This window comes from Xyrauchen texanus, chromosome 14 (assembly GCF_025860055.1).
Source record: "Xyrauchen texanus isolate HMW12.3.18 chromosome 14, RBS_HiC_50CHRs, whole genome shotgun sequence".
NCBI classification, from domain to species: Eukaryota; Metazoa; Chordata; class Actinopteri; order Cypriniformes; family Catostomidae; genus Xyrauchen; species Xyrauchen texanus.
In genome coordinates, this window is record NC_068289.1 from 41,448,383 (window position 1) to 41,472,137 (window position 23,755).

Genomic DNA, 23,755 nt, shown 5'->3' on the forward strand with positions numbered 1-23,755 from the left:
GCATGGATGGGAAGAGAAAGGTTTTTTTTAATGATTCTTGTTCCTTTACGATTCCATTAGCAATATATGTTTGAGATATCTTCCCCCTCAATAATTTGTCCCAACTATCAAATAAAAATACTGCAAAAAAAAATTATATATTTGGTAAGATTTACATTTCTTTTTAACCAAGGCCGGATATACACGGTGCGAGTTCTGACACTCGGGAGGTCGTGAGCACCTGCACATGTTAAGAGACAGTTTCCAAAGCAATCAGATTCATTTCTGCGCTACTTTTCATTATAAGACATCAAGCCAGAGGAAGAGATTGCTTTAATTCTTTGTAGCTTGTGATTTAGAAAAAAAAAAAAAAAAGACTGGCATGGCCAGGGGCCGCATAAGCTAAAAACTCTTCTGGCAATTAAAAAAAATAAAAATAATGAGGCCTGGGTAGCTCAGCGAGTATTGATGATGACTACCACCCCTGGAGTCGCAAGTTCAAATCAGGTTCGAACAAGGTGTGCTGAGTGACTCCAGCCAGGTCTCCTAAGCAACCAAATTGGCCCGGTTGCTAGGGAGGGTAGAGTCACATGAGGTAAACTCCTCATGGTCATGATAAGTGGTTCTTGCTCTCAATGGGGCGTGTGGTAACTTGTGTGTGGATCGTGGAGAGTAGCATGAGCCTCCACATGCTGCGAGTCTCCGCAGTGTCAAGCACAACAAGCTACGTGATAAGATGCGTGGATTGCCGGTCTCAGAAGTGGAGGCAACAGACTTGTCCTCCTCCACCCGGAGGGGAGTACCCACGCCACCATGAGGACCTATCAAGTAGTGGGAATTGGGCATTACAAATTGGAAGAAAATGGGATAAAATGAATTTTTTTATTATTAATTTTAGCCAGTTATAATAAAAATCAGTTCTCTTAACCGTGAGCAACATTAAGATAAAAAAAAAGCCTTTTAGGCTATTAAAGAGACACATTAACTCTTGACAAACATGAGGGTGTATCACATGCAAATGCTTGGCTGTTATGTTTCCCTGTTTTTGTTTTATTCATCCCTGTCTCAGCTGTGGACAGCAGATGAAAGGAAAAGCAGATTTCTTTCCCCCCTTTGTGACTGGTCTCTCTAGTCCACATGTCTCCAGTCATCTGTCACTGGTTTACATACACACAGTGACACCTTCAGTCTCAGAGGGAAGGCAGTGTCACTGCGCGCCCCAGCTTAAGGCTGACTGGGTGGGTACGACTCTCCTCCAGGTACCCCTCGGAAGAGACATTAGGCCTTGGTGACAGCATGATAGGCCCACACACACACACAGACACACACAAGCCTGCAACGCATGCAAGAGTATGCTCGGGCCTCCTACACAACGCCACAGTTGCATAAAGCACAGTTTTCTCGCATAAAACGCTGACTTGGCTCCAAATAAATTTCATCAGACACAAAATTATTTTTCAACCCCTCCCGGCCTCCAAATACAGAACTTTTTTTTGGAATGAATAATGGACACAGAGGCAAAGGCTTTTGGGAATTTTTAAATGTGGAAGAAATGTCATCAGGGTATGAAATGAAAAATGCCTGTACGAGCCAGACAAACTAGAAGCAGCAAAATACAACTTGTAAGGCCCTAACCGACAGCTTTTAGCTCAGAAGTTCTTCAAATGTTAAACCAATAAATATAAATGCATAGTAAAAAGAATATGAATACTGGATCCTTAGCAAATGCAAAAATGAATGCATCTAAACAGAGCTTGCACTTAAGTGGAGGAGACCACTAGAGATATAACAACCCGAGTACTTGACAAATCAACGGAGTACAACACTAAATTGTTGGTTAATATGGAAATGCACAAGCATAAGCATCGCACAGTTTTCTCAGCATCCTGTAGCAGGGGTGTTGTGTTTTTAAGACTGCTTGTTGAGAATAAAATAATTAAATTATTAAAAACTAATAAGACGTTGCTTTCAGTTTTATTCAGTTGTGCATTTTCAATGCAAGAACGCCTATACAGTGCATACGGCAGTGTTTCCCCCAATTTTCAAGTATGTAGTCCTAACTACAATTTTTTTTATTGCCATTTATAATAAAAATAATTTGGGTGAATTAAGTAATTCGTCAAAACAGTTGTCCTATGTTTGTTTTTGCGTGCAGCCAATGAGGACAACGCAATGGAAAGATGTGTTGCCTAATTCTTTGATGGTAGCTTTGATGCTCAGTCTCCCTCTCATTTCATTTCAATTTGCCGCAGTGCTGTCGATTTAGCAGCAGCACAGGAAATACTAGCATACAATCTCAAATTCTCCACAATGCAATGCGATGCGATGTTCAGTTTTGATGAAAATAGATCGCCACCATTAACCAATCATTCCACAAGTCATGACATAAAATGCCACGGCAACAAATCCCAATATTAAAAATGAGGCCACATTTTGGCACATTTGAAAAGGTTTATAAATGCGAACAATTCAACAACAAAACAATACATTTAAAAATTTGAATTCTCTCATTATTCATGTACCCTGATGCCATCCCAGATGTGTATGACTGCAGGGTTGTGCGATATGTAAAAGATATTTTAGAGATAATTGCCTTAAAAAATATCGTGATATCCGATTAGTTCGTCAACCCCACTGCCGATGGTCGGTGAATTTATTGATCTTGGTTTAAAAATGTCATAAATTTATTGAAACATGAAAAATATAAACAAAAAGACATTTCAAAACTCAAAATGCACTTTAAACTAAACAAAAAATCTTATTTAAATCACCCCACTTAAATCCAAACATTTACCTTCTCCAACAGCTCCATTTGCCATCAAACAAGTATCCATCAATGACACCCGGTGGAAAATTACTAATAGCCTACAGAGTAAAGCTGCGTTCACACTGCCAGCGTCAAGCAGCGACAAAACGACCTTGTCTCGTTCATTTTCAATGAGAGCTTGCGACTTCCGGCGACCGTATATGCTAACAGTGTGGAAATAAAGGCGAACTAAACTCACAGCACCTCCTGAGATGATCTGCAGCATTTTCATAGATTACATTTCTCTTGCAAACAGTTTTCAGATGAATGAAACCCTGCTCCATGAGACAGGCTTGCGAATCAGACACAAACACTGACGGCTTTTCTGTTGTCTGTTCTTAAAAATATAATAAGTGTATTTTTCAAACACGTGCCTTTGTGACTTACAGCATTTCTTGTCATATGTCACTCCGAGACGTCTTACAGGTCGCCTGCCTGTTGCAGGTAGATGAGCAAAATTATCCGTGCATGAAATACATTTGGACGAGGAGCTTGCGGACTGTATTCACCCTTGTCGCATTTGGCGGGTGGAAATTTCACACTCTGGCCACTGTTTAATATATTTGCCGACTTCCAAGATCCATGGTATTGCCATTTCCCAATACTGTCCATCATCATCATCATCATCATCATCTGTTCGCAATTTGCATCGGAATCTTTATAAGATATCATCGATATCCGATTACATGTTAGTGGACTTCGATTGGTGCGAAATGCTTTGAAGCAAAAAAAATTTAAAAAAAGTAATGCAATTAATGTTTTCATGAATACATAAATACCTTCACGTATAGTTGTCACTGGACTTCGATTGGTGCAAGATGTTTTGAAGTAAAAAAAAAAAAAAAAGTAAAGCTATTAATATTTTCATGTGGGTAAAGACGCTGACTATCACACCTGGAGTCGCAAGTTCGAATCCAGGGTGTGCTGAGTGACTCCAGCCAGGCTTCCTAAGTAACCAATTGGCCCAGTTGCTAGGGTGGGTAGAGTGACGTTGGGTCAAACTCCTCGTGGTCACTATAATTTGGTTCTTGCTCTCGGTGGGGTGCATGGTGCGTTGTGTGTAGACGCCGAGGAGAATAGCGTGAGCCTCCACACGCACAACGTCTCCGCAGCAATGCGCTCAACAAGCCATGTGATAAGATGCGTGGAGTGACGGCCTCGGACACGGAGGCAACTGAGGTCCGTCCTCCGCCACCCGGATTGAGGAGAGTCACTACACCACAACGAGGACCTAGAGCGGTATTGGCAATTGCGTATTCCAAATTGGGGGAAAAAAGGGGGAGGTTGGAAACCCCCCCCAAAAAAATTAACGCAATTAACGTTTTTATGAATATATAAATACATTTGCGTATAGTTGTCACTGGACTTCAATTGGTGCAAAATGTTTCGAAGTTCAAAAGGTCAACATTCCTCCCTTAGGTGATTTCAAAATAATGAACACAATAGAGGTGCCAGCCCTCATATAGATCCAGGATGATTGTGAACTCAATACGAACTCTTTCTCTTTTAAATTAACGCAATTCCATGTGGACATTTAAAGGGATCGTCAAATAGGCCAGGTCCTAAACAAGCTTTTCCATAGCTATCCGTCTCTTAAAGGGGCCTCTTTGTGCATTATAAAATCTCTGAATAATGAAGACACTTTTCTCATGTCATGATAATGACTTGTATTGCTTTGCACAAGTATTACAAGTTACCTTCGCTACCAGGGCTTTGATTTATGTGTAATTATGTGCATCACATATAGGGATGCATGGTATGTATTGGACAAAAAAAAGAAGTGTAAGATCGGAGATTTCATTGTTTAAAAACTACAAACAAAACTAAATAAATCTAATTGTCGGCTATCATATCAGTCAAATGCATCCTTTTTCTCAACCAAACAAAATGTTGATAACAAGTAGCTTAATCACATTTAACAAGAAGCATCAGAGTAAAATTACAGAAACGTAGAGGACCAAACATGTGCTGGACATCTCCAACGTACGTCTCCAAACAGATGGAGACGAGAATGGCAGCTTTTCACAAACAAATGTCATAGCAGAAAAGAGCTGCAAAACTCTCCGTGGAAATGTGGCGGATCGTATGAGAATCTCATTAAGAGAAACCTTCAGGCTCATTCCAAACCAAATTGGTTCTACTTAGGAGTGAGGAAACAGGGTCATCCTTAACGCCTGATGAACGGGGTGAAAAAGGAAGGGTGGGGGTGCACAAGATGGGGGTAGGGTTTGTTCAGACATCCTAAAAAATAAAACTGAGCCTAAGCCCAAGGGAATGATCATTATAATCCACTCTTGCTAGGCCTCTAAACACGAAACGTTCCACATATTAATCAAGTAAACACTAAAGGGAAGTCTTTTGTTTGGTAGCAATTACACCACTGTATAGACAATTAAAAACAAAGGAAATTAAGGATTTATCCAGCTAAATACTTTTGATTTGATCTTCAAAGCCAATGTTGAGCGCGTTAACTTGAAGACTAGAACGGTGGACAGGTTTCCATTTGTGTCTTTAACTCGATATTTATGTATACATTTGCATACAATACAATTCCTACAATTAAATTCAAGAAATTTACATCTATTCCATAATTATCTCTGTTGAAGGGCATGAATGAAGGGCACTTCACACACTCAGTGATGTCCTTTTATGCAAATTTGCATGTTAATAATTTATGGGAAATTCAGCAGATGCACCATATTTTGTGGTTAATGTAATGCATATTAAAATCAGTGGTTAAATGTCAATATTAGAGATATTCGCAACACAGTGAAACTGTATATTCAATGAGAAAAACGTCAGCGGGACTTTTATCGCCAACACTTACAATAAGGTTGTACGTTAGTTAACGTTAGTTAACATGAACAATGCATTTCAACAAACACAATCATTATGAACCAACATGACCTAAAAATGGACAATTGTATTTCCATAAACTGACATTAACAAAGATGAATGCATGGTGTATTATAATATTTTTCAGTTCTTACCGAATGCATTTTCTAATGGTAATGAATAAAACCTTTTTGTAAAGTGCTACTGCTCCATCTATTAGGAATTGGTTGGATTGTGAAAAGTGGGCGATACATACAGTATCAGAATAGGTGGTTGGATGGGAAGGGTTGAAAAGTAAGAGGGATTCATGACATCACAAAAAGAGAACTTGGTTTCAAGGCAAAACAATTCATCGTGCACAATAAGACCAGTAGGATGCATTAAGAAAGTAATTGGGGCCAATTTTGATTCCATGTTGAAACGCAAATAGGTTTTCGAGCCAAAACTCAACAAAAGGTGAGGCTGTCAGCCCTTTCGGGTTATTAAATGCAGGGTAATGCCTGTGAGAGAAGGGTAGGCCGTGAAAGGCTGGGGTGACTCAGGGTCAGCGGTGCGCTGGTGAGCGCGACAGCTGAAAAGCGCAGTTCCCTGGACTGCTGGGATGAGCTAATTACATTAGCACCCGTCATTAGCACAGCCAGCCTGCCACCTCAGCAGGCCACGCACATACACCCTGGCTGAAGATGACTGCCCTTGCATTTTGGTGGGTTTGCTACCCGAAATCAACTCCAAATGGAGAACATGAGTATATTGAAACACTTCATGCAGTTTTCCAGCTCTATATGTGATCCAAGTTTATTCAATAGAAAAAAACATCTCCGTAAAGTCAATTAACAACATGGTAAAAATACAAATAATCCATAGCCTCACAATCTGAATTCCCCCTTTATTAGGGTCAGACAGTTTGACAGTATGTGGGTGTTTCTTTAACTTTGGGAACTTTAAGCACTGTGGATTTCTAGAAGGTAAAGTCTCATTAAATCATTTTTCACACTCTCAATAACACAACAGTGTCTGTACATGCATCTCAGAAGATTCTGTATCGTGTTTAATAGAATTTTGTGGTGGAAAATAATGATGGTTGATATTTTTATAATTTCTCAAATAAAATGGCAGACTTCTTTGTCTTGCTTAAGCTAATTTCATAGCTAACATGTTATGTATCCCAAATACACACAATTAAATAATATATATTCACACATTTTGCTTAATTTGGCCAAATTACATCTGAACTGGAAATGTATTTAAGTATTCTACTCACAAATTATTTCATATACCTTGATTATTCTTGTCTAGTATTTAATTTCAAGCATGCACTGACACTTTTTTCGACTTTGTTAACAAGCACAATAACTTTTGAAAAAACCTTATTAGGTGTAAAATTGTTTGTTGAGGTGGAAATGAGGGACAGTCATTACTAAGGATGTCCCCGACCAAAGATTTTCATAGTCGACTAGTAGCCATTTATTTAAGCCATTAGTCGACTTGTCACGTTTATGATAATCATTTAATTACTTGAATATATTTGTTTGTTTTGTGGTTAAAATGAAGCCATAGTACCACCTAGTGTATGACCAGTGCTAATACCGGTGTTCATCCATTTCCTGTGGAGTTTTTTTCTGCGACCAACCGACCAATCTAAACTTGGTCGACCAAGACTCTTCTCGTCGACTTACGTTTGGTCGACTATCAAGGGGCAGCCCTAGTCATTACTTTTAAAAAATGTATAGAAATATTTTCACACAATACATAAAGAAATGATCATTGTTTATTTCACTCTTTGTTTATATTATCAGTTTTAAACATACTAATTAGTATTTTTATAATTTAGTTTTTTTATTGAAAGTCTGGGTCTGGTACAAGGCTAAAACACTCAAATCTATTCATAAAAAGACATTTGAAAAGTACAAAAAAATATCTATTTTAAATAGAAATCAACCATTGGGACATGCTAAAGTTGAAGAAACACACATTTATATGATGAATAGGCCCACAAGTTCAAATGGGACATTTTCTGATAAGTCTTTCTTGGCCATTTTAATTGCCAAATGCCAAATTGCTACATTACTATTACCTCATTTTAGTTTTAAAATAAAATTAATACTTATTACAAAATATTTTACATTAATGTCAGACTTATCAATCATTTCTTAATAATAAATATGATCTTTTGGATTGCACTCATCTTGTTTTAAATAAAATTAGAATATAAATGTAATGATATTAAGTAGTCGACTTTAGTTTGTAAAGTACTTAATTCACTTGATTATCCACACAAAAAAGCAGGATTTTTGGCAAATTCATAACAGTTAAATTCGATTAACAATTTGATTGTGTTTTTTTTTCAATGCAATTAAAATATTCCTTACGGATGCACCGTTATGAAAATGTTTGGCCAATACCAACAACAAAAACACTATTTGTTGATACCAATAGTTTTCCACTTACCTTATTTTGTCATCAGATCAATGTTTTGTTCAGGAATTGTCTTAAAAATTTACAAAGAGCTACAGAATCTTTTTCTAGCAATAAATCATTTCTATTGAACATGGATTTGATCTGTTCGAGAGCGACAATAAAATATTAAAAAAATTTCAGTTCAAAACAACAAAACTCACATTTTACATGTTTGTACTGTTTATAATAGAACATCACAAATTCATATCATGCATTTATTGGGCAATTCCAAAGAAAGGTCAACCACATCATGAAAAACAAAAAGTTACCAAAAGGAACAAAACGGCATTTTAAGGTTTAATGTGGTGTAATGGATCATGGAAAATGCCGTCCAGACCGCTAGAGGGTGCCGCTTGCTTACACAATACTGACTGAATTGTTGCCTGTTAGCACTGATTGCACTGTTAGCACTGACTATTTGAAAGAAAGTAACTTGAAAGAAAACACATAACATTTTTGTACATACATGCTACTTGGAATACAAAAAAAAAATTTCAAAGTGCCAATACACTTTTCTTAATTTTTTTTTAGAGCTGAGCATAACTACAAAAGAATTCCATATTTCACTATAAAAAATCTGTGATTTTTTTTTGTTTACATATTTTGCATGACTTTCTAGGCCTAAGAAATCACAATTGCTTTGCACGTTGCTTTGTCCTGCTACTGCAAAGTCTAATTCATTGTAAGAGTAATATTACCTGGCTAATACAAATCTACTCTATTCTTCTAAACAGCAGCACAAATGCAGATAGCACCGGTTTGTTCATACGCCTCTGAGCCCAGCGTAGTGTGATTGCACAAGTATGATAGTATGTGTGAAGGGGTTAAATCATTTTATTTCAGTAGTGGCCAATGGTTCAAACGGTTTAAGCACATTTGACTCGAGACAAGAGTGCCATTGTGAGCTGTCATTTGCTAATGTGATAGTATGTGGCCATCCGGAGAAAAGATCAGACATAATGTGCTCGAGTCAAAAGCCTCGGAAAGCTGCTCAGTAAAAGTTTCAATGAGCGTTACACTAATGATCCTCTATTAAAAAAAAAAAAAATCACATTTCAAAATCAATGCATATGAATCAGAAGTATTAGTAATTGATGCACTGACAAAACAAGTAATTCTATACACTCCTATTATTTAATATCAGGGATGTCCAAATATCCATACTGGTATCGGAACTGGGTCCTACACAGTGCTCATCTACTCATGCTGGTAAAAATACTGACACTTGACCACCTGACATACGAATGTCATTCTGTAAACATTCAGCGTACAAATTAAAATCACGTTATGGGATAATTAGTGAGTGAGATAATTTAACTGTAAAAGCTGCGATTTAATGAGATAAATATATAGTTTGCATGTGCTTCACACTTAAAATATTAGTGTTTATTAATGTTTGGAACCGGTGTTGGGACAAAATAAAAGACACAACATGTTCATACCTTTTAGACATCCTTGACGCAAAAACGCAAAACATCATTACGAGCATTGAACACCTTTCTGTAGCAGATGACAGCGAGCAGAGTGCTAATTCACTTTGTAGTGTGAGGCACATACAGACTGCATATTTAAATAAATATCAGCCTTCTGCTGTTTGATAATCACTTTCAGTCACATAGTGACCAGCTTTTCCTGATTGAGAAGCTACCGTCATAACAAACACTTCAAAATAAAAGTTCTGCCAAAATAAAAGCTCAATTAAACGGGAAAAACATCCGACAGAAATAGGTCACTACTGAATAGTTATGTAATATTCACTGTAATACTACTACTACTTTTAATAATAATAAATCAATAGTAGTAGTATTTTATTTAAGCAATATCTCACATCTGTGATGCTTTGCAATGCAGTATTTTATTTGACAAAAATTACTCCAATGTTGTATGTTGGATTGTGCTGTGCGGTTCTGTATAAAAACACTTCATTTGATATTACTAGTTATATTTTCATTTGATTAACGTTTTTATAAGGTGTGCATTTATTTAAGCATGATTTTGATAATAAAATGTAAAAACCGCAGGGTTTTTCCTGCATAGAGAATTACTAGGCGGCCGCCTCCGTCGAATTTCGTGCCGCCTCCTGCTGTATACAAAACTCTGGTGGGTGTCTTCATGGAAAACTTTAACAAACGTTGCAATCAGTGGATTGTCATTTGTATCTGCAAATCTTGGCAATAATAATAAAAAAAATTCCATTGTCGAATAGTCGCTTGATGTCATTTAACGTAACTTGAGATCATATAAAACTATAATGATGACACGCGAGACGAGGAGCGCTGCAGCTCGAGTGTCTGATACACACAGATCGCAGCTTGGCGATATATCTTTATTTCATCCTTATTTAAAGTTCATATAATACGGGAGTGTGCCATGTAAATAAACACAAACTCCAAAACTGTAATTCCCTGTGCGGTCAGAGTTCAGCCAGTCGCGGAAGAGACACAATCTGAGCGGGAGTCAAGACCAGGAGAGATTTAAAGTTACGCCGGCTGATGCGCACTCTAACACGGAGACGAATTGCTTATCAATAATACTCTTACGGCTACATTTCTTTACAGTTTTCATTGACTAAAACTACATTCAAATGCCCAGACTTTGTCAACTAAAACTTGACAAAAAAAAAACAACAGGTATCAGACTAAGCATCAGCGAGTCCCACAAACAAACAAAAAAGTAGCGTTATGTATGGTAATGGGGACCATTTAATATATAAATATTTTAATTGAATTTTCAGCAAAAAGAAATACAACTTTTGTGATACACCATTAACATTATCTACATTTTGGTCATACCACCCACCCCTAATCTTATAAGTATAGTTCAGCCAAAAATTTGAAATCTTGCAACATTCACATTCATGTTGTTCCAAACCTGTATGCCTTTGTTTCGTCCATTAAACACAAAGTCAGAACATATAGGGGAAAAAATGGTGACTGAGGCTGTCAGTCCCTAACATTCGCCATTTTTGTGTTCCATAAAAGTAAGTAAGTATGGGTTTGGAACAGCAAGAGGGTGAATAAATGATAACAGAATTGTAATTTTTGGGGTAAACTTCCTCATCCATATGGCTGCAGCTGCTCAAGTCAGCATCCTTCCTGAAGGCCTGATGCTTTAAACATCTCCGGCACTTCCCCCCCATCTGCCTTCACCAAACGGCTCCTCTCCGCCACACTTAAGGTTCCTCCTATCAATCCTTGGCACACCGCCAACCTGTCAGCCCACCGCGCTCTGCCGAGGACGAATAGAGAGCTGGGAAGTTAGCGTGCAGAGCGTGGCTTCGCGCAATATCTCACGTCTCCCCCTGATCATCAGCCTAATTAAGATCTGACTGCATTTCTGTGATCTTTAGTAGTACATCAAAATATCAATTTGAGACAATTAGTAGCTGAAACGTGATGACTCAATTCATCATTCCTGAAGGATTTTTTTTCATTCTTCCATTTACCGGCACAGAAGACGAAAAAAAAAAAAAGAAACAGCCAAAATATTGGCACTCATATTCAAGTCCGTGAATGTTTCCTGTCATGCATATCAATGGACGTTTTTCTCACAGGCTAATTTCAAGACATTAATTACAAATGCATGTTCTCATTAGATGATATAATTCCCTCTCCAAGCTGAGCATCAAATGACTGTGATCTTCAACAGACATGTTCTTACCCAGCTTAGGGTAATTCACATGAATTTAAATGTCACGAAACATCAAATAAATGAATTAAAGAAAGGGATTTTAGCATCCTACAATGAAGAAAACGGATGCTTGCGAGAATGAACCGGCCGCTTTTTGCCCTTGTCAAGGCCACAATAGAGATGAAATCCTTTTCAGATTTACATCAATTAAAACACTCCAAAATTTCACAGCGAGCCTACTCAAGGATAATATATACAATGCGAGTGCACATGGTCCGTGGAATAAAAAAAGCAAATCTCAGATGCACTGTGGGTCAGATAAAGCCTTGGAGTGCGAGTCTACAGTCAATAGTGAACCTGTTGCATACACAGCCTCTTGAGGCTCCCAAGAAAATGGATTTGTCCTCCCTTCCAGACCCTTCTTTTCACTTCAATGTAAAGACAGTTTATAACATTTATTTCTCTAATATTTCTTATCTGTTTTTAGTAGTCATACAAATCACAACAGAGCATATTGAAGTGGGACTGAAATTGCTCCACTCGTTTTTCAAGGCTGTTCAATAATAAAGGAAGCATTTCTAGGCTTGATGGAAGGTACGGACAATTCTTGCATACACCTGCTAAGACCTAAAGTTTTTTTTCCCCTCCATATATTTGTGATTAACAGTTATTATGGAGTGCTGAAGAAAAGGCAAGGGTTAAGAGAGGCCCCGTTTTGAAAACGGTCAACCTTTCATCGCCGAAACATCTTTGGTTTTTGGCACTCCATTCGCCATATTCCACGACCAGCCATTAAATCACCCTCGAACATTTAGCAGGAGTGTCCCAACCCCTCTGCAATGCATCAAAAGTACGCTATACAAAAAGATAGCCTCGCATCAAAAGGTCAGGGCGGAAATAATTATTGTCATCGCTTAAATATTCACAAAAGTGCCGATTGTCTTTCATGGCGAGGTGCAAGGCCCTCAGCACGTCGCCTCCGATTCCCTTCAACTAAAGAAGAGGACGCGTCTCTGTCTGCGAGACCCATTAAAAATCTAAAAGTTTAGAATGTCTAATTAAAATGTAAACAGAGTAATGAAGACATCAGTGATTTAAGACGACGTCTCTTTCCTTGCCACTGGGGGTATGATAATTACTCAAGCAAATGTGGGTATCTGCGCGCTGCCTAGTTTAACAGTTCTGCAGCTAAAACGGGTTTCTCCCACCTGGGGATTGAGTATTAGTAACCAATCCCCAGCAGGCAACGCACTGCCACTTTGCTTTATGCAGCCAGACAGCTTTAGTGACCAGGGACGGAGAAAACAAAAGCTTCGACTTATTGTTTGAAATGGTGGAAAAGAGAAAGGATGAGAGCTTCACTTATGTTCTGTTCTATTAATTGACATCGTTTGTTTGAAATGCAGGCACTGCATTAACATGTTTGCCCCTGAAACATGAAAAAGCACTGGCTTTGTCATCGTGAGACTTTGCTTTGTTTCGGTTGTTGCTATTGTGCAGACAATGTGTGCATTGCCAGCCGACATATCATAATGAACAGGAGTCCACGGCGAGTGCTCAACTGTCAATCACGCTTACATCGTGACGCTCCCTTGATGATATCACATCACTGGCTAAGTACAGATCAAACTCGGGAGCCAAATGTTAAAAACACATATTTACATGCACCCTTTTACTACAGTGACTCGGATGCAATGGGAAAAAGATATGGAGATAAACGTAACGCCTTTCAGTCTTTTTTTTTTTTTTTTTTTACAAATGAACATTGACTGAAAATAACCCACAGCAAGCTAAATGAATCAAGTCAAGTATTCTGCAAATCAATAAATGTGTCGAGTTAAAGTCCTCATTTGTTGATTCCCCTCAAGAGAGGCCGATAAACTCGAGACATGAGGGTACTTCACCTCTATTCATGTTTACAATGAAGCGCTACACCTTTTACATCATGAAATCTGACAGCCTCTTTGTCCAATATCTCAAATGGCAGTATATTTACTGGAGCAGAACGCCAAGGAATTTGATGTTTTCACGGTACGATGCACAATAGAGTGCATCCTTTCACGTAACCCCACAATCAATATGATCATTACAAATCCATGAACAGGACAACCATGAAATGTATCGTTCGATAATGCAGTGTTTACCATTAATTACCTAGCCGCCACCATCTTATTTGTCCTGCCACAGTTTAATAATGAACCAAAAATATTTTTACACTTCTCATAATAACCTAAAAAGATCTATAGGGTTGTGCTTTGCACCGTTGCTTCGGCAAAGCGTCTCTCACTTCCAGTCTGCATCTGAGGAGCAAGTTCAACACAGGCAACCACATTTGCTTCATTTCTTTGATGGCTCAAATGCATGCTCTGGTCCATTTTGTGTTTTGACTGTTTGTGAACTGCGTTAAACTCGGTCTCGTTTACCATGCTTGACCATTTTTTGCCATGTCATCACCATTCATATCTATACAAGCATTGCATTTATGATTAAATTACTACTCGAGCACAAAACCGTTTACAAGAGCATAAAGTTCTTCATAGATCTAGCCTCTTAACTGTCCTCTCCAAGTGCACCAGATTGATGCATTTAACTTTAAAATGTACAAAGTTTTCTTACGGGGGAGTATGCCCCCAGACCCCACTATAGGGTCCAAGGTCCACCCACCACAGTCTCACAAAATCCTGTGGGAAACACTGAAGCAGTACCAGTAACATTGATCGGTCAGCATCTGTTGGCTGGGGTAAACAAAACAAAAAAAAGCATTTAATGCATTTCAATGCGTTTAAGAAGGAAGATCACACGAACTACTTTGGGGTGTGTTGTTTATTTGTTTTAAAATATTAAAAACTAAAAATAACTAAAAACCTAGGCCAATACAAGATTCATGTTTATAGTGTTTAAGATCCATTTTTTTTTTTTATAAAATAGCAAAGAAAACATGTCAAGGGTGTCAGAAGAACAAAACAATATTTTATTATTCATTATTTTGCATGCAAGGCTTTTAAGTCCTCATATTTCAGAGGCTACATGGAACATTTGTATTTAAAAATAATAATTATTAAAAAAATAATAATAGTCGCACCATAGAGCCATTTCAAATTAAAACATTTGAGCCTAAAATTTTGTTGATTAAAAAAAAAAAAGAGGTCCATTGACACATTATGCATCAACTACCCACTTTTCAATAATGGTTATTTGCAGCGTTTTCCTGCTAAATATATACAGCAGTGACCGTATGGATCAGCCTAGGGGCTGCTGTACAAATGCACAGATGTTTTTACTCACTTCCACGACTCAAGAGGATAATTTCATATCGGCGAATGCAAACAGGCATCAGAGAAGCGATCCAGGCATACAGCACGCCATAATAGACATATGTGCATTTTAAAAAACATACATCCCATATGCTGTCAGTGTGAATTGTGGGAGGGAGAGAAACAGGGAAGGAATAAAGGGTGCACAGACAGACAGAAAGTGTCTAAATGAGCTGGTGGGGGGGGGGGGGTGTCAAGGATTCGTGGTCCTTCATCTTTGCAGTAGAGCAAATACATCTCGCAGTATAGCAACAGACAGCTGCAACCACTTCCAAATGCACTCTAACTTAGATCAGTGTAAGAATTGTCAGCACACACCGAATCATATGAAGATAACACAGCCAGCTGCCACGAACGAGAGAGAGAGAGAGAGAGAGAGAGAGAGAGAGAGAGAGCGTTGCATAGAAATGGAATTTGTTGCATTTGCACGAGTGTCTCTCCCATGGGGTCCTCGGATGAAAAGCATGCGAGACAACGCTTAACATATTTGCTTATAGATGACAAGCCGGTACTGATTTCATTTAAGTCAGGCTTTTGTCTGAAATGAAGACAAGGAGTACTGAATAAGATTTGTTACACAGACTGACAAATGTTTCCGTCTGTACGGATGAGCGTTTCATCAATTTAAAACAGCCCCCGAGATCCCCCAAGGTGCTCGTCCGCCAGCGAGCTGAGTTAGTCGGAAGGTTCCTTTAATTGTCACCATTAGATTGAGATAAAACCTGTCATTCTCATTTATACAAACAATCCCAAGAGGCCCGGGCCACTTACACGGCTAACGCATCAACAGCATTGTCTTGTGCTAACACTAAGTGCGTAGCATCAAAATCTGTTCAGAGAAATACCTGTATACAAAGTACATTGGACGATATATTACTGTGCAATGTTATATTTGCGCAGCTATCAGTGGCAAAGGCTGCTTTATGTTATTTACATTCAGTGACAACAAATGTGGAGTTACGTAAAAATGCTGAACAAACTTATATGCAGTATATAGCAAATTTGGGACATAGTTTATTCAGCATGTTTGCATATCTTCACATTTCGTCATTGTTATATATAAATATTTGCGCAGCTAATAGTTTAATACACATTTAGTGATGGAAAAAATGTAGTTATGCAAAAATGCACAACGAAAGGTCCCAAAATTGCTTGATATATTTGCGCAGCTATCGGTGGGATTTATTTATTTTTTACATAAAGTGATGAAAAAATGTGGAGTTATTCAAAAATGCAAAACAAAACACGCCTCAAACGTTCTAGATATATTTGCACGGCTATCGGTGGGAAAATCTGCTTTATTTGTATTTGTAAAGTGACGAGTTATGCGAAAATGCTGAACACAATATGTCCCAAACTTGTTATATCAATTTTTCTGTCTATCAGAGGGAAAGACTGCTTTAATTTATATACTAATTCAGTGACGAAAAAAATTTGAAGTTCTGTAAAAAAGCAGAATGAAATATTTCCAAACTTGCTAGATATCTTTGCACGGTCATCAATTGGAAAGACTGGTTTACATTATTTACATTCAATAATGAACAATTTTGAAGTTATTTAACAATGCAGAACAAAATAAGCCCCAATCTTGCTATATAATTTTTTGCAGCTTTAGGTAAGAAAGACTGGTTTAAGTTATATGCACATCCAGTGACGAAAACATTTAGAGCTACGCGAAAATGAAAAAGTAACATGCCCCAAACTGTCTAGATATATTTGCGCAGCTTACGAAGGGAAAGACTGGTTTACGTTATTTACATTCAGTCACAAACAAATGTAGAGTTACGCAAAAATGCAGAACGGGTCTCAAACTTGATAGATATATTTGTACGCCAATCAGTGGGAAAGACTGCTTTACATTATTTACATGAATTGATTAAAGATATAGAGCGATGCGACAATGTATAAGAAATCAGGTCCCAAAATATTTGCGCGGCTTTCGATTGGAAAGGCTGCTTTATGTTATTTACATTGTCACAAACAAATGTGGAGTTACGCAAAAATGCAGAAATAAATATGTCCCAAACTTGATTAATAATATATATATATGCGTACAAAATATGCCCCAAACTTTCTAGATATTTTTGCACGGCTATCGATGTGAAAGACTGCTTTACGTAATTTAAATTCAGTAACCAACAGATGTTGTTACGCAACAATGCATATCAAAAAGTGTCCCAAACTTGCTAGATATATTTGCATGGCTTTCTCTAGAAATATTGCTTTACGTTATTTATGCGTTATGTGAAAATGAAGAACTTAACCTGTCCCGAACTAGCTATTATGGGATGTTGTTAGAAACAAAAACAAATGCTGCATTAAAACAGAATTCAACTTAAGTGTGTATATCAGCTGTTTTACAAAGGCTTTAAATGTGACTTCCAATCCAATCAGAATTTAGAATCAAACAGGGCTGTGTCGAGACAATCAAATATTGATGCGATTCTTTTTCTCACGATATTGTACCGCTACTTAGATCCATTTATCGTGATATTTTCAGTTCAGTTCTAGACGCTTCTATGAGGTATGAAAGAGACTGAAACTGATTCAGCACGAGTCACGGTTTCCGTCACGGACATGCTGGACCTCTCTCATGCGTTTGGATCTAAGGCCGGCCAAAAATACAGATTTTCTACTTAATCTTCATTTGTACAATCACAATGTCAATTCTTAAAATGCTAAGATCGCTCTTTCTTTCTATTTGCAATCCCCAACAATCAGATGTGTGTAAATACTTCCCATTTGCTACAAAACATTTCTGAGATTAGCCATAAATCGCACATAGCATGGATGCTGTAAAGCCATTCGACTAAACAATAATAAGTCCCTGCCACAAGTCTTAAAGAGACAGTACCATTTTAGCACTTGCTCTACATATCGAAGTAAATAGCACAAATTAAGCATGTAAACAACAAACATGTAACCATATACAGTATATATGCAATATAATATATGCAGTTTCAATACATTATATTTATTGACGTAATACATGGACTACACTTTAAAAAATTATAAATTGCATCAAAATTATGAAAAACTAACAATAAAATACAATTTGTAAAATTGATGTGTCCATAATTTAAAAAGTTAGAAGGTCCCCTGTATAATGAATAACAGCATTAGCTGAAAGCGAATGTACTTCATACCATTGGCAGGTAAAATGGACATTATAACTGAACTACATCCAAATTAATTGAAATCGAACCATGATATTGTGATGCATTGCGATATATCGAATCGTGACGTGTATCGCAATACGTATCGTATCGTGAGGTGGCTGGTGATACCCAGCCCTCGATTCAAAGCAATCCTTTTATCATATTGTGCCATTTCATTAATTCTTTCCAAGCGTTACATAACACGAAGCTGTTTATGCATCGATGCGAGAATTATCATTTATTTGTTATATAGTGATTTACACCATTACCTTTATCTGACTTGTTAAAAAGACAACAAAACGAATTTCTCTGCTTTTCAGTGTCTGTTAGGATCTTTGCAGGAATATTTTGCAGTCTGCTTTGTTCTTATAGACACACAAGAAGGAATTGGAAAGGAAATTAGAAATTAGTAAGGTTAAAACCTACTGTCGATTAAAACCAAAAAACCATAGTACAAAACTATAAAACCAACATTGTTCCATGATAACATGTCCCACAAATAACAGCCTGATGATGCATTTGCTAAAAAATAATATACCTGTTGAATATGTGCATCAAAACAGCACTAGAATTATGCATACAGATCTCTAATACACCTGATCAGTTAGCACTGACTCTTAAAAAATGACTTTTGTTGGCGCAACCTAATATATTCAGGTTGATTTAGTCATTATAGATAATATAGGCTAACAGACATGTTTAAAACCAATTTTATTTTGATACACTATGACAGTATTGTTACAGTATTTCATAGTCCACATGACTGACGGTCCATTTCAAAACTATAGTACATTTTATCTGAAGCATGCAAGCATTAATGGCCAAATATGAGTATGTAAAAGAGCAATTTGAAAACTTTAACAAAAGCTAAACGGGATGAAATTTAAATCTACATAATATAAAATATCGTCACCTTCCTAAAATAATTGCCTAAGTCATTTTTTCACTTTTCTCAGAAAACACAAAAAACTGAACCAATAATTGAATATATGATATTTATTGATAAATAAATCGTTTCTAGATGTTTGATTACAATATGTAAGCCTATTCAAATCTTTCTTAATTAGATCATGTAATGTGGAAAAAATTAGACAAAAACTAGATGAAATATTGTTTAAAAATACAGAAAAGAGTTAACAGAAAGCCTAATGCTAGCTTGACTTAGCTATTTTTCTTGACTAAAATGCTGACTAAAAAGACTAAATAAAAAGACAAAAACACAATATTTTTATGCAATATTTATAGTCTATATTATAGTAAACCTCATCACTTACCAGTAGGGGTAAAAAACTTGTAAAATTGTCTCATTGCCTTTTGACTTAGGCAAAATAAAACGGCCTAAGTCACACACTTGACATAGGCCATTATACTATAGGGGTAGAATTGCATGATCTGTTCAACTGAGGATGTGGGCGATTTTACCAAAGGTGGCCAGCATCATGAGGAGATGACTTATGCAAAAAAATCATTTTTGTCAAAAAATGACTTAGGCAATTATTTTAGGAAGGTGACGATATTCTATTTGGACGAGATCCAACGGGTCATTTACTTCATGAACAATGCTGCTTCCTCACCACTGCCAATTTGTAACACACCAGATGAACAAGCAAAGGTAATTTGAAGTCAACAAGAAACATTCAACTCGTTCTTCGTCTTATTAACTGGTTATTCCTGATGTTGGTCCGATGAAATAGAGTTCATGTGTATTAAATCCTACATCTCTTTTGAAAGATTTGTGAATTTGTTCCAGTAAATAACCACAAATCTCTCTACAGTAAAGGTTTTATTTGTAATCCGTGTTCAAGGAGCTGAAATTCGACACTTGCTTTAGGGTTCCCGTTATTCATCATCAGGATTTTAGGTTAAAATGTACAGAAACGTACAGGTGAAGTGTACATCTATGGTCCTGTAACTGGTCACTGTTTTACCTTCTGTTCAATCTGCATGGTACACTGAAGTGCATTCCTGAAATGGCTTAAAAGTGCACATCAACTACCGTTTATCCGCTCAGCATACTCATATTTCTATTAGAAATGATGCCTTTTGTTGATTTATATTATGTTTACTGTATGTAACAGATGACCACATTGTGCAATCATTTGCAAAACGAATGTGTGCTTAAGCCAATAAAGAGAATAACACAGACAGCGAAATGCAAATGATAGTTTATTCCAAAAGCAAGGATATTAGGAACATTACAGAAAGCACAATCACTATATGTTTGCATCTTGTCAAAATATTGCCAGAATGAAAGCAGTCTAATTGTGTGCATGCGTCTGCTAATTGCCACATCAGTGGCGCATTTGTGCGTAGCCTCGATGTCTTTGGTCTGTGTGTGTGTGTGTGTGTGTGTGTGTGTGTGTGTGTGTGTGTGTGTGTGTGTGTGTATAAAGGACTGCCTGTAGCCTTGTGCTAGAATGTCAACACCAGATACATCAAGAAAAGAAGGTGATGAAAAGGGGAGGGGTCAGCGCCTGTCACCACGCACACCACCAAACTCAACATGAGGTTTCATGTCAATCCCACAGACTCACGCACACACACAGCTACACATGTGCACGAGCTCATGCAAACTGGCGTGCTGCGCAATAAGGAGTGTGTGAAGCCGTCGTGTCGTTTAACACGCTTGGGGTTAAATCAGGACCAATAAGAGCCTTTTCACACGTCAGCTGCTAGCCGTATCACTTCAAGCACCAACCTAGCACATCACTTAGTTAAAATAAAGTAGCATATTAAAAGCTTTAAGTAAGATTTCCTAATAATAACTCCACCTCAAACTCATATCTGCGGTATGTTATGTTAGATAATGCCTAAATAAGGTCACCGATGGCTGTGGTGTTAATATAAACCTGTGAAAACGGAACATTACACATTTAATGGCTTATTAGACTGCCTCACAGGGGAAAAAAACACATGCTCAGTGTCCACTTTGATTAAAAAACACCAGAGAAAAACACTCTACAGTAATGAAAACGCCTGTGATGTAGTGCATGTCTCTACTGATAGATCCCCAGAGCTGAAGAGGTTTGAAAAACACACTTCAGACTTAGCCATGCAGTTTTAATTGTGTTTTTTAAAGAACAAAATGCTAATGAAAAGGGGCATACAGGAAATCTTTACCATCGCTACGACCGAGAACTGGAGAGAAAGAGATTGGAGCTTGTTTTCTGAACTGTAAATGACAAAATGTCATTTCTTTCAAATAAATCCACATTTTAGTTGTCTCGGATAAAAACAAACAGTGGTACGTAACTGCCAACAAATCAATAGTTTCTGACCTCGACTCTCGAATCTGACAATATCGGCAGAACTACGAGTCAGAGCTTAAAAAATAGCCTAAATATTCACAAGCAGATGGAGGGCACATGTCAAAAATTCATGCAAATAGTGTTTAAGAACTACATCAAATGTCTATGTAACTGGTGGATGGATTCCCATATTCAGGGTGAAAAATGCATGTGGCCACATACAGTAATTCGTTCCGGTAACTTCTCTATGCCAGCTTCGTGTTTTATAGTGTAAACAATAAATATATGAAGTCGTCACCTTAATGCACAAATGATCTAATCTGACCCTTATAATTACTTTTGTTGGTGCAACCTCATAAATCCAGTTTGTTTAGGTGTTACTACATCAAGCACACTTTTAGGTTATTTGACAAAACATTCGGCCAGTACTGGGGAGAAGAAGAAGGGAAAAAATAAATAAAAGAGATTCTGAATATCATGCCAACTATGCCTTAATAAACGTATGTTTGGATTATCACTAATTGTTTTGCATTTAAATAAAATGGTGCACACATTAAAAACTAAACTAAATAAATCAACAGCTTTCAATGTATAGCCACAAACTGGCAAGGCTGTGTGAAACCAAAACAATTGCTAATTTTGTAAAGACAAAATCTCAAAAGTCGTATTAAATACTAATATATATATATATCAATCTAAACTTTTTATATGTCTAGTATATAATGAAAGCTATATATATATATAGCTTTCATTCGTATTTCTAGACAAACAAAAAAAAGTTTAGATTGAGTCTGTAATTATTATTTCACAATATGTTGTTGACATCATGACAACTGACAGACAGTGTTGCACGCCTTCTATACATGCACATACATACATCTATACATATATACTTATATATATCAATCCGAGCCCATTTACACAACTTTAATATTTAATAAGCAATATCTATTTTTAACACTTAAATGCGACACTAATGTGTAAAATAACAGATGAACGCATTGTTTATCTGCATTCTAACAGGTTATGTGATTAAAATCGAGCATGCATCTCATCACTAAAACACACACAATGCATGAGCAACCACACTAGTATGCCAAAAATAAATAAAATCAACGTACCATGTACACTGGAGCTAGTAATCATCTTTTTCAAAGGCGAAAACAGGGGAGGAAAAGCCGAATGTGAATTCCAAAGGTTCTTACAGCCACTTTTTTCCTCTCCGCTATCGGATTACACTGCTGTGAAAACCAGGGGCCTTTTCGTCAGGTATTCATTTAACCTACATGCATATAATTAAGAAGGCAAACCAACAAAAGCGTTTGGACAACATGTGAGAGGAGAGAGAGACAGAGACAGGAAAAAAAAGAAAACAACAACACATGACCACGACAGAAAGCTCATGCCATAATGGGTTTAAAACACAATATATTGCCTTCAAAAATGACATGATGTCATTATACTTTAAAAACACATTTCCTATTAAATAAAGTTACGTCTCAGAAAATACGCATTTGCTAAAGGGCAATAACTTTTTTTAAGGAATTTATGCATGTAGTATAATGCGGCGATTTTTCGAAGTGTGCACTGGAAAGTTACTTTGAAACAATTCCAACCCCACCCCACACTCACTTTCCAATGCACGACCAAATACTGTCATAATTAATCATATTCAACTATTACTGACCAATGTCAAACTTCATCCATCTGGAGATTTTAAATCCCGCTGCATGTCCAAAGACGTCTCGCATTCAAAAACCAGCCCTTGGATTTAGATTCGGACAGAGAAAGATTCATTTTCTGTCTGATGTGATGCACGGACAGGGCATGCAATGCGATCAAAGCAGGCGCTCCTCTCCTGTAGTCCAGCGCCGCTGCTTTTTAAATTCTTAATATCGCCGTGTTAACTCTTACCTGTTTGTGTGACAGGATTTGCACACGGGTTAGAGCGGCATCGATCCGACGGGCTCGCTGATGAACGCGTGAGCGGGTTAAGCGCAGATGCTGGCGATTTGAAACCATTCCAAGTTAGTGTGGGGAAGACTGACCACTGCCTCTGCCATATTGGAATTTCAAACCCCAAACAGCTGCTCTGTTGAAGCACAGCGTGCCGCAGATTGCGCATGCGTCCTGCGCGAGAGCCAAATTCAAGCAGGTCAGAGATTTGCTTAAACACTCAGAGGACACTGAAAGGTTTTTTTTTTTTTAGATTACGGGCACTATGAGGACCTTTTTGTCACTGTAAATGTGTTGTACATAACATTTAAATAAAATAATGTAAAGTAAGTACATAAAAAATCCCTGCGGGAGTGCTAAAGTCAAGATTTG

The 23,755-nt window shown here is 37.3% G+C and overlaps 1 protein-coding gene across 1 annotated transcript in view; it reads right to left on the reverse strand.

Annotated features, from left to right (window-relative positions):
• The window catches only part of fign (fidgetin), a 72,183-nt gene extending 48,715 nt beyond the window's left edge, over positions 1 to 23,468 (reverse strand). Inside the window, exon 1 of the mRNA XM_052143014.1 lies at positions 23,342 to 23,468. The gene's annotated coding sequence lies outside the window, so the exon portion shown is untranslated. The remainder of the gene's footprint in view (positions 1 to 23,341) is intronic.
• Between the last annotated feature and the right edge of the window lie 287 nt (positions 23,469 to 23,755).